Here is a 10028-nt window from a genome sequence, read left to right as displayed (position 1 = left end):
GGATTTGAACTTAGGTCCTCCTGACTCAAGGGCTGGTGCTCTATCCACTGCACCACCTAACTGCCCCAACACCATCTTCTTAGTTCAAGGCTTACTCATAGGTAACATCCTCAATCCAATCCCCTTCTTGCTCACCCACCATATAAACAATCTGTTGCCAAATCTTGTCAATTGTACCTTCAAACCAACTCTATTATTCACCCATTTATCTCCTAGGAAACTGATACCATATCGAGTGTAGGCTCTCATTACTGCAGGCTAGATTACTGCCTTTGCCTATCACTTGATCTTCCTGATTCAAGTCTCTTACCACTCTAGTTCATCTTTGACTCAGCAGTCAGACATCTTTCTAAAACATATGTTTAGAAATATCAACCCCTGAGACAGGTTCTTTAAACTTCAGTGGTTTACTCTCATTTCAGGATGAAATATAAAATTATGTATTTGTTATTCAAAACCCTTCATAGGGGCAGCTATGTGGTGTAGTGGATAGAGCACTGGTCCTGTGTTCAGGAGGAACTGAGTTCAAATCTAGCCTCAGACACTACACTTACTAGCTGTGTGACCCTGGGCAAGTCATTTAACCCCAATTGCCTCATTAAAAAAACAAACAAACAAAACAAAACAAAACAAAAACCTTTCATAACCTGACTCTCCCCAAACATTCCAGACTTGTTATATTTTATTTTCCATCATATATTCTGTGGTCCAATGGCAGTGACCTCCTTGGTCATCCTCCCACGTAATACTCCATCTCATTCCTCTTTGAATTTTCATTGTTTTTTCTTCCACCTCTGACATCCTCCTCTTCTTTCTCTCCTGTCTTCAATGGCTTCCTTCAATTCCCAGTTATTCCACAGGCTGACTTTCCTGATTCCTTTAAATACTAGTGTTTAATGAAATTGTTAAGTTCATTTTTTTTCCTGTATAGAGCTTATATGTAAATAGTTTTTTTATATATTTTCTCCTCTGTTATATTGTGAGCTCCTTGATAGCAGGGTGTATATTTGGCCTTTTTTATATCCTCCATGCCTATCTCATAGTAAGTGCTTAATAAATATTTGGTGACTAATTAGAAGGGACAGCTAGGTGGTGCAGAGGATAGAGTACTAAGGCTGGAGTCAGGAAGACTTATCTTCCTGAATTCAAATATGGCCTCAGAAATTTACTAGCTATCTGGCCCTGTCTAAACCACTTAACCCTATTTGCCTCAGCCCCTTCAACTGTAAAATTAGCTAGAGAATGAAATGGCAAACCACTTTTTTTTTCCTCAAGAAAACTTCAAATGGGATCATAAAGAGTTGGAATCAACTGATAAGAATGAACAGTAAGACACATTAAAGAACCAACACATTTCACATTTGAAGAAAATTAAGCAGGTAGAGGTTAAAGAACCTCTGATATTAGGTGGTCCCATCTATCCCTGAATAGAGGCAGTAACAAATCTTCCTAAATCTAAGCCCAGAGATTTATATTCTGTGCCACCTAGATGCCTCCAAGAGCAGTCTTACAGTAGACTGAATTCTCTTAAACATTTCCAAATCTATGAGCCACAACACTCATCTAGAGCCAAAGTGAGAAAGTCCCATAGACTGAGATTAAATCTGAATAGTGAAATTCATTACATCTAATCTGTGTCCTTTGTCCTTAATTTTGTGACAATATGTGTTCGCCCTATTTCTGCCCCAAGTGAGGGGGAAATTAGCTGGGGTTTATCATATATTTCTTACTTATAAATTAGAGGCTACTGTATCAGTTTGGAGGCATTAAGCATTTATTAAAATATATTAAACATTAGTAAAGAGAGACAGCACATGGCTCAGAAAATTAGGAAAGCCTAATTAGAATCTAGGGAACGAGGGAGAAAAAGGCACCTTCCCCTACAAATCTTAGGCCAAAAAAAATTTTTTTTTAAAGTTTCTGTGCCTGCCAGAGTGAAAGCTACCTGCAGGTCTGGAAGAGAGACAGTCCCTACACACTTCTCCAAGCTAAATGGCAAGCATCCCTCGATTCTATTGATTCATTGGATTTGAGGGTGGTCCATGAATAGAACATGCTGATTTCAGAGACAGAGAACACACACCCTGGTGGGAACAAGGCTTTCAGATAGGTGTCGTTTTGAATGAGGTAACTTTCTGACTCTGGGCTGACCTTAAGAAAGGTCAGGCCAGGATCAGTGGGGCCTCTGGGGAGTCCCAAAGCCCCATTATTTTCTCACAATGTAAAATGAGAATTGTTTTCAAAGTCCTTCATTTCCCCTGAAAAGGAAGAACCTAGGAATAGCAAGAACAAGGTCAATTAGGCAGATTCTCAAGGTAAATAATTCTCAAAGCCAAATTCTTGCCTTTATTATAAATATGTGGCCAGTTATAAATCTCCAAACTTTAATGTACTGAAGACATTCATTTTCATAAATCATCTCCAGTCCTAACATACTGTCTCTCCAGGATTTTTCTACCATCTTATAGAAAAGTTCTTAACTATGGAAATTCATTTCACTTTTAGACTTTTCACATTAGGAAAAATTTGTGCCTTTTTGACCCTTACTTAGAGTGGCAAAAGTCTCTCAAAACTTACATTTTTTAGGAATATGCCTAGGCCAGCCATATTTTCATTTTTCACCAGGGTGTACTCCTCAATGTCCACTTTTTTTTTTTCAAATACCATGCCCTTTTCCTTTATACTTTTTAACTTCCTTTAATATTCCGTCTTCCCCAATGAGATTGTAAGCTCTAAGAAAGTAGGTAGAGACTGTGTTTTCCTGCTCTTAGTACAGTGTTCCAAACACAGTAATTATTTAGTAAAGATTTGTTGTTGAGTTCAATTGACTTATATCATCTAACTTTCCATGTGCCCAACAAAATATTAACTGTATTTTATCAAATTTAAACAAATTCAGCCAATATTATAGAATCCCATGATTCTATAGTAGTATTATATTCTATAGTAGTATTAACTAGACCTATCAAAACCTGAATAAAGATATTAAGAGTCTTTGCCTAGCTACTCCAAGAGGTAAAGAACATACCATTTAATGTGGCAATCCATTTGGTAACTGGATAGCTAATTATTAATGAGGGTTTCTGCCCACCCCACTGTACTCACTTCTAGTTAACTGAAAATTTTCTCTTTGTAATTCTTATATATTTCTCTCATCTCTATCCTCTGGGGCCAAGCAAAGTGAGTTTTATTCCTTGTCAATATGATAGCCATTTAGTTATTTTAAAATTTCCCTTGATCCTTCTCTGATGCAATTCTATTGACCAGTTCTCATATTCCATGATTCAAGTTACATCATATTCTATGACTGTTTTTAACAAAGAAAATACAAAAGGAATCATTATATAGAAATCCTTATACAATGGCATGTAGTCCTTAAACCAAAGGTAGGTTTGAGCAATATCATTATTTTTCCCTTTTCTTTTAAGAATAAATTTTGAATGCCTGAAGAATGGATGAAATGCTACAGCACACTAAAGCAATTATCCATCAAACTGCAAATTTGATCTACAACAGTGTCAGTCAAAAAGCAGTAGAGTATTACTTTTGGATCATCTACAATCTCTAGGGTAGATGCCATTGAATCCCTGAGAGTTATTCATATCTTATATGTCACTGACATCTAGAGAATCCTGTGTATCTCTCTTTTATTTAACTTTGGAAAGAAGAGCAGTAGAAAGCAATGCAACATTGCCAAAACAAAGGAATATCAAGTTTGGTCCAAAGAGGCTGTGCAAGAAGAACATTACAGAAGTTTCTTGAATTTCTGCGCTGGACAGTAAAACGACTGAAGTTCTGAAGTAAAGTTAAAGATAAAAACAATCCTTTCAGAAAATCTATTACATTTTGGCTCTTTGAGGGAAATAATTGATATTGGCCACTTTTTGTGTCCCTAATGCTTAGCATAGTATCTGGCCCATAGTGAGTACTTAATAAATGCTTTCTACCTTATTGATTGACTTTGTTTCATGGAAAATAATTACTATAGACACCAGTCTTGGTTAAGCATATATGAATTCATCAATATTATACCAGTAAAGGATTGACCACATGTCTCCCTAATATCTCATGGTCCCAAGCCATGTAATATTGGAAGAAGGAAGAGAACTTCAGCATACCAGTTAGCACAATGTTGTGAAAATCTCTAAGTTTCAGATGAAGAAAAATCAAAGTCTCCAAGCCAAAGAAAATAGGTTTATTGAGAGAGGGATCCTGTCTCACAATAAAGCTGGTCTCAGGTCTTTGGTCTAGGACCCAAAGACCCTGAGCCTCAGGATCCACAGATATTTCTATACAATGACTCCTCATACAATTTAACGCAATCCAAATGGTACAAATAAAATAAGTATGGAATAGATAGAAACCATCAGTCAGATAACAGCATAGTCACTTTACACACTTGAAATTATATATATGCATATATAATTGACAATATATATGCATATATAAGGTTCACTTATTCTCCAAATCATTCCCCCTCTTCTCCTCCCCCAGTAAGCTTTTTTCTTGTTTCCTTCCTGTGAACCACCTCTCCCCAGACTATCTCTCTCCTTCTCCCTCCCCCAGTCTATTCCTCCTACACTTTAACCTTATTTTAAAGATGTCATCATGGGTTAGTTAGTTGGCACAGTGGACAAAGCACTAGCACAGGACCCAGGAGGCCCCAAACCCAAATCCAGTCACAGACATAAGACACCCCATCCTGTCTGCCCCACAAAGAACAAAACATAAATGCTTTACAGATATCATCCCCTCATATTCAGTTCAGACCTGTGTCTTCTGTGAATTCCTTACTGAGATAGTTCTTATGAGTTTGAAGTATTATCTTCCCATGTAGGAATGTAAACAGTTTGATCTTTTAATATCCCTCCTGAAGTCTTTAGCCTGTTTACCTTTTTATGCTTCTCCAGAGTCTTGTATTTGAAAGTCAAAATTTCTATTCACTTCAGGTCTTTTCATCACACATGCCTGTAGGACCTCTTTCTCATTGAAATCCCATTTTTTCCTCTGAAAGATTATGCAAAGTTTTGCTGGGTATGTGATTTTTGGCTGTAGTCCCAGGTTCTTTGCCTTCTGGAATATCATATTCCATTCCCTCTGGTCCTTTAAGGTAGAAGCTGCTAGATCTTGCTTTATCCTTATTGCATGTCCACAGTATTTGTTTTTTGTTTTTTTGTTTTTTTGTTTTTTTTTTTTTGCGGGGCAATGGGGGTTAAGTGACTTGCCCAGGGTCACACAGCTAGTAAGTGTTAGGTGTCTGAGGCCGGATTTGAACTGAGGTACTCCTGAATACAGGGCCAGTGCTCTAACCACTGTGCCATCTAGCTGCCCCCATGTCCACAGTATTTGAATTCCTTTTTTCTAGCTGCTTGCAATATTTTCCCTTTGAGCTGAGAGTTCTGGAATTTTGCTATAATATTCCTGGCAGTTTTCCTTTTAGGATCTCTTTCAGGAGGTGATTGGTGCATTCTTTTGATTTCTATTTTAGCTTCTGCTTCTAGAATATCAGGGCAATATTCCCTCATAGTCTCTTGGAGGATGGTGTCTAAGCTTTTGTTTTGGTCATGGTTTTCAGGTAGTCCAATGGTTTTCAAATGATCTCTCCTAGATTTATTTTCCAGGTCAGCTGTTTTTCCAAGGAGATATTTCACATTGCCCTCTATTTTTTTCATTCAATTGGTTTTGCTTTACAGTGTCTTGGTTTCTCATAAGGTGACTAGCTTCCATTTGTTCAGTCCTAATTCTTAGGCAGTTATTTTCATCAGACATTTTATTTTCTCCTTTTCCATTTGGCTTTTCAAACTGTTGAATTTTTTCTCATGACTCTCCTGCATCGCTCTTGTTTCTCTTTCCATTCTTTCCTCCCTTTCTTTACATCTTCCTTCTATTTCTCCTACTTTCTCTTCAAAGTCCCTTTTGAGAGCTTCCATAGCCTGAGACCAGTTCATTTTTTCTTGGAAGCTTTGGATGTTCGAGCTTTGACCCTGTTATTATCTTCTTCTTCTGAGGTTGTATTGTGGTCTACCTTACCCACAAAGAAGTTTTTGATGGTCTTCTGCTTTCTCTGCCTACTCATCCTGGCTTACTATTTCTTGGCCTTTTTGGCTTTTTCTTGGCCTTTTAACTCCTTCTTAAAGTGTGGTGCTGCTTCCAGGACACACTGTTCAAGCTACAGTTTGGCCCAGGGGATGATTGGGCTTCTTCTCAGCCTGTCTGGCCTTGTTTATATTTGATTTTAAATTCTCCACTGGGTGGGGTGGGGTGTGGGGGGCTGCTTCTCGGCTCCGCTCCTGTTCCCAGCCTCAGAGGGTCCCAGGTGTTTTGGTTTGGGGGGGGGCAGTTTTTAATCTCACCTGGCCTGTTCTCTGGTCCAGAGATAACCTCAAGTCTACTTACTAAACAACCAATCAGCCAAGCTTTCTGGTGGTTCTTAGCATCAACGAGCTTGCTACCCTGCTCTCCTCCCCAACCTGGGCCTCCCACCACTTATGATTTCTTCCTGGTTCCCCACTGGGGTGAGACAGTTGAATTCTTCCCTCCAGTACACTAGTACCCCTGAACTTACCTACCCCTCAGGCAGCTGGTCAACCAGACCACATACTCAGTTCCAGAAGACGCCGGTGCTTCAGCTGATTCAGAGTCACTGGAGCAAATTCCTCAGTCAGGTGTCCGGTGTGTTGGCCCAATTGGGGGTTAGGCTTTGTAAGAGCTAAAATTCTAGCTAGTCTTTCCATAATATCTAATGAGTGGTTGCCAATAAATTTTAAGCTTTAGCTATAGTTTAGACTTTTAAGCATTTATTAAGGAGAATAAGAATTTGGTGAAGAGAGAGAAAGAGGCCTAGATTCAGTTTTCTATCTCATTGAGCCACTGTCTCCAGCTCCTCTCCCCCCTGAAGTCCTCCAGAAAGAGAGTGAGAGAGCAAGCCTTGCCTCTCTTATAGATAGTACCCACGAGCAAATGTCACTTCCTGATGCCAAGGAAAACCACATGGCTTGGCTTCAGATGCCTTCTCCTCATGGTGGAGCTTTTCTACAGTAACTCACCAGCAGGTGGCATCACTCCAATCATTACAGATTTATTTGTCCCCCACCATGTACCCCTGAAATTTATCTGTAGCTGGAGAAAACTCTCAGCCCATATTTTTGTGTATTTTTCTGCCCCAAGGGTTCTTCTATTGCTATTTTGGGGGTGATTGTATCAGGAGCTCTGTGTGTTTAATGTTTATCCTCTGCCATCTTGGCTCCTCCCCCAGAAAATAATTATTAAAAATGGATTCTCTCCCCTCCCCCCACTCAGGAAAATTCAGATCTCTTTCTGACAAACTGAGGGAACAAAAGAAATGGAGATTGATTCTTTTGTCTAGCTCAGTGAAGGACTGATAGGGTCAATTAACACCTAGATAATGGACTCTGCCTTGAAAAACTTCAGTGGGGGTCTTTTACATTCTTCTGCCTAATGTCATCTGTAGAGTTCATTTAAATGTAGACCACCCTTAAGTCATGTCAACCAATGGAACTGAATGATGCTAACCAATTAGCTTTGATCAATGTTTAATGACACACCACTATTGAAAAAGGAAAAACTAAATCTTGGAAAAAGCCACAAGCTCTCTCTCTTGGCACTTGCTCTTGGCTCTCTTGCTTGGACATCTTCTGAACTCTCTTTGGTCTTTTTGAAACCATGTACTGGAAATTGCATGGGTCATTCGGGGCCATGCTGAAGCTCTCCCGGCTATCTCTACCATGAAGCCTGAGACCATGAGAAGATAGGGAGACGTGTTCGATTTGTTACTGGTATAAAATATTAATAAATAATAATGCTTACCCAAAGGTGTTTTAAAAAGCAATTAAATTTTTTAAAAGTCTGTTACTTTTTTACTATTATAATTATTTACTGTTGTTCTTGTTGTTTAGTTATTACATAGAATTTCTATTGAATGGAATGGATATCTATCTCAGTTAATTCAACACTAACAATTAATTATAACTAGTTAATGATATTGTTTCAAACAAAGGAATTATAAAAAGAAAATGGGAATGTCATGTCTTTTTCATAATTGAAACAATTATGAATTTTTAAAAAATATATCTAAAATTATGGTTACATTATGTATGCATTTGTTGCTCCACTGCAAAATGAAGAAAATTCACCTAGGATGTGACTTCAGTATGCCAGAGTTTCAAAAGATCTCCCTTTCTGTCAGTGTGTTTACTCACCCTCACATTAATGCAAAATGCAAACACTCTAGGCCTCATTGGGCAATTTCATGAGTCGCCAATATCAAAATTTCATAATCTGGTGGTCAATATTCTAGCAATAGGTATTAAGAATTTAAGTTGGCTAACTATTTGCCAGGTCAAAATCAAATTACTTTTTAAAATTATTTTGATACTACCTGTCTAAGCATATGTCACATTGCAATATTAACAAAAAGTTAGATAATCTCTAATTTTCTATTTTTTTTTACCAATCTCTATGACCATTGTGCTCTTCTCTAAATGCCTGTAGATGTAACATTTATTATTTTATCATCCCTATCAGCTATTGAAAGATGGTTCTCACTTAAAAAGTCATACATTGGAATGGAGGTATCTTGGTCTCGAGTCAGTTTCCTTGCTTCTGAAGCATGTGAATAGTGTTTGTTTCCCATCCTTAAACAACCCAGGACCTCAACAAAATAGTGATCTGCTCTAATTGTGGAAGTGATCAACTCAAGCTTCCCACACTCTAAGAAAGAAGAGAGGCAGAAAAATATTTGCAACCGACATATACCAAGTATAAAATCAGTCCTTCTTGTGGCCCATCACTGAATCCTATTTTTTTCACTGCTGCAGTCGGAGGATTTTGCAATCAATCTCAATACTTATTAGTATCATTGAAATTCCCTTCCTCCTTCTCACCACCCAACCTACCAGGTATTGAATTCTATAAATTCTTTTTCATTTTTCTCCCTTAACCCCATATTATTTTATTTTAGGTATTGAGCATTCCTACCCTTTTTAAAAAGAAAGTAATTGAAATAAATGCAGAGTGCATTGATCATTAATAGCCTGTCAGATCCTTTGTCTACTACTGTTTAAGAAACCTGGGGTATCCATTTATTCAGACAAAGTAGCAGAAGAGAATATCAGTAGAGGTAGATTATGTAATAGTTCAAAGTATAAAATAACCAGACAAAAGGCATACACATATATGTGCTTATGTGTATATGTGTACACCTGCCCCTTCTCCTGCAAGTCTTGTTTGTCCCTCCCAATACAAGGAGCCCCCTTAGTATGGAAGAGTACAGGGATCAGGATCAATCCACTTGTTACCTGCCTGCCATCAAAGACTTCTGCTACCCATGTTTAGGTTGCTTCTTATAAATCTTACTTTATTATTTACAATATTGGCTGTTCCAGGATCATTCTTCAGTTTCTCTTTTTCCTCACCTTCTGTGGGAACTTAGCGCCCCCCCCCAACCCTTTCATGGGATCTAATTTCATGCATACATATATGTTTGTATGTGTCTATATATGTCAACACGTACGCGTATACACACATGCATGTATGTGCACATGTGTGTGTACTTTGTATTCATGTGTGTCTATTTGAAGATGTCTTAAGTAAAAAGCAGCCCACTTTTTGCTAAGCTGAATTGGAATGGGAGTGGGTAGAAGGGCTACAATTGAGAAAAGAAGGAATGAAGAAAGGGAGATATAAGGAAAGGGGGGGAAACTGTTTTAAAAAGGGACAGAAAAATACAAAGTTTTCAAACAAATAAATTAAAGGACTCAGAAAGACAGTGAAGGATGCCAATATGAGGTTTATTTTTCACATCACTAAAGAACCATTCTTAGCGGAACTAACCACTCTGATATAAAGAAAAACCAATTATAAGCATAATTTCTCTGGCAGCATTGATTGCTACAATGAGATAACATTTTTTTATAGTTCATAAAATGATGCTCTTGTGGCCTGATCAAGGTAAATGTGCCTTTTAAGTTCCTGATGTACTATCATGATCTAAGGAAATTTGGGCTTAT

The sequence above is a fragment of the Dromiciops gliroides genome, chromosome 3, assembly GCF_019393635.1.
Source record: "Dromiciops gliroides isolate mDroGli1 chromosome 3, mDroGli1.pri, whole genome shotgun sequence".
Lineage (NCBI taxonomy): Eukaryota > Metazoa > Chordata > Mammalia > Microbiotheria > Microbiotheriidae > Dromiciops > Dromiciops gliroides.
This window is presented reverse-complemented; position numbering follows the sequence as displayed.